This window comes from Arachis ipaensis, chromosome B2, assembly GCF_059453495.1.
Source record: "Arachis ipaensis isolate K30076 ecotype BB chromosome B2, ASM5945349v1, whole genome shotgun sequence".
In the NCBI taxonomy this organism is placed as follows: domain Eukaryota; kingdom Viridiplantae; phylum Streptophyta; class Magnoliopsida; order Fabales; family Fabaceae; genus Arachis; species Arachis ipaensis.
Window position 1 is genome coordinate 96509212 of NC_142437.1, and position 2766 is coordinate 96511977.

Sequence of the window (2766 nt, forward strand, 5' to 3'; positions counted from 1 at the left end):
CTTCCATCTGAAGATCCTTTTCAGTTCTTAACTGAATTCTTGCAGATATGTGATACTGTTAAGACCACTGGGGTCGAACCCGAGGTCTACAGGCTCATGCTTTTCCCGTTTGCTGTGAGAGATAGAGCTAGAATATGGTTGGATTCTCAACCTAAAGATAGCCTGAACTCTTGGGATAAGCTGGTCACGGCTTTCTTAGCCAAGTTCTTTCCTCCTCAAAAGCTTAGTAAGCTTAGAGTGGATGTTCAAACCTTCAGACAGAAAGAAGGTGAATCCCTCTATGAAGCTTGGAAGAGATACAAGCAACTGACCAAAAAGTGTCCTTCTGACATGCTTTCAGAATGGACCATCCTGGATATATTCTATGATGGTCTGTCTGAGTTATCAAAGATGTCATTGGACCATTCTGCAGGTGGATCCATTCACCTAAAGAAAACGCCTGCAGAAGCTCAAGAACTTATTGACATGGTTGCTAACAACCAGTTTATGTACACTTCCGAGAGGAATCCTGTAAGTAATGGGACGCCTCAAAGGAAGGGAGTTCTTGAAATTGATGCCCTGAATGCCATATTGGCTCAGAACAAACTATTGACTCAGTAGGTCAATATGATTTCTCAGAGTCTGAATGGAATGCAAGCTGCATCCGACAGTACTCAAGAGGCATCTTCTGAAGAAGAGGCTTATGATCCTGAGAACCCTGCAATAGCAGAGGTAAATTATATGGGTGAACCTTATGGAAATACCTATAACCCCTCATGGAGAAATCACCCAAATTTCTCATGGAAGGATCAACAAAAGCCTCAACAAGGCTTTAATAATGGTGGAAGAAACAGGTTTAACAATAGTAAACCTTTTCCATCATCCACTCAGCAACAGACAGAGAATTCTGAGGAGAATCATTCTAGCTTAGCAAATTTAGTCTCTGACCTATCTAAGGTCACTTTGAGTTTCATGAATGAAACAATGTCCTCCATTAGAAATTTGGAGGCACAAGTGGGCCAGCTGAGTAAAAGAGTCACTGAAATCCCTCCCAGTACTCTCCCAAGCAATACAGAAGAGAATCCAAAAAGAGAGTGCAAGGCAATTGAATTAACCATCATAGCCGAACCTACAGGGGGGGGGAGAGGACGTGAATCCCAGTGAGGAAGACCTCTTGGGACGTCCAGTGATCAACAAGGAGATTCCCTTTGAGGAACCAAAGGATTCTGAGGCTCATCTAGAGACCATAGAGATTCCATTGAACCTCCTTATGCCCTTCATAAGCTCTGATGAGTATTCTTCTTCTGAAGAGAATGAGGATGTTACTGAAGAGCAAGCTGCCAAGTACCTTGGTGCAATCATGAAGCTGAATGCCAAATTATTTGGTAATGAGACTTGGGAAGATGAACCTCCCTTGCTCATCAATGAACTGAGTGATTTAGATCAACTGACATTGCCTCAGAAGAAACAGGATCCTGGAAAGTTCCTGATACCTTGCACCATAGGCACCATGACTTTTGAGAAGGCTCTATGTGACCTTGGGTCAGGGATAAACCTCATGCCACTCTCTGTAATAGAGAAACTGGGAATCTTTGAGGTGCAAGCTGCCAGAATCTCATTAGAGATGGCAGACAACTCAAGAAAAGAGGCTTATGGACAAGTAGAGGACGTGTTAGTAAAGGTTGAAGGCCTTTACATCCCTGCTGATTTCATAATCCTAGACACTGGGAAGGATGAGGATGAATCCATCATCCTTGGAAGACCCTTCCTAGCCACAGCAAAAGCTGTGATTGATGTGGACAGAGGAGAATTGAGCCTTCAACTTAATGAGGACAATCTTGTGTTTGAAACTCAAGGATCTCATTCTGTCACTATGGAGAGGAAGCATGAAAAGCTTCTCTCACTGCAGAGTCAACCAAAGCCCCCACAGTCAAACTCTAAGTTTGGTGTTGGGAGGCTACAACCAAACTCTAAGTTTGGTGTTGAACTCCCATATCCAAACTCTAAGTTTGGTTTTGGGAGTCTATAAAATTGACCAGATCTCCTGTGTGGCTCCATGAGAGCCCACTGTCAAGCTATTGACATTAAAGAAGCGCTTGTTGGGAGGCAACCCAATTTTTATTTATCTAATTTTATTTTTATTTTTATTGTTCTTTCATGTTTTATTAGGTTCATGATCATGTGGAGTCACAAAATAAATACAAAAATTAAAAACAGAATCAAAAACAGCAAAAGAAAAATCACACCCTGGAGGAAGGACTTACCGGCGTTTAAACGCCAGTAAGGAGCATCTGGCTGGCATTCAACGCCAGAACAGAGCATGGATCTGGCATTGAACGCCAGAAAAAAGCAACATCCTGGCGTTCAGACGCCAGAAATGCACCCTGAGAAGAGCTGGCGCTGAACGCTAGAAATGCATGCAAAGGCATTTTACATGCCTAATTGGTGTAGGGATGTAAATCCTTGACACTTCAGGATCTGTGGACCCCACAGGATCCCCACTCACCTCCACTCATACTCTCCCCTCTTCTTATTCATCCTCTCTTCCCAATAAACACCCTTCCCCAAAACCCTTTACCAATCACCTCAATCTCTCTTCCCTATTACCACCTACCACCACTCACATCCATCCACTCTTCCCCAAAAACCCCACCTACCTTCAAAATTCAAAATCTCTTTCCCACCCAATCCCACCCATATAGCCGAATACACACATCCCTCCATCTCCTCCACATCTTATTCTTCTTCTTCTTCTTCTTCTTCTATTCTTTCTTCTTTTGCTCGAGG

General features: G+C 43.1%; 1 non-coding gene across 1 annotated transcript; it reads right to left on the reverse strand.

The window, feature by feature from the left end:
* Window positions 1-228: 228 nt before the first annotated feature.
* LOC148574929 (small nucleolar RNA R71) lies at window positions 229-336 on the reverse strand. The gene has a single exon (XR_015906298.1). It is a non-coding gene; the product is annotated as a small nucleolar RNA R71 (small nucleolar RNA).
* Window positions 337-2766: the final 2430 nt, after the last annotated feature.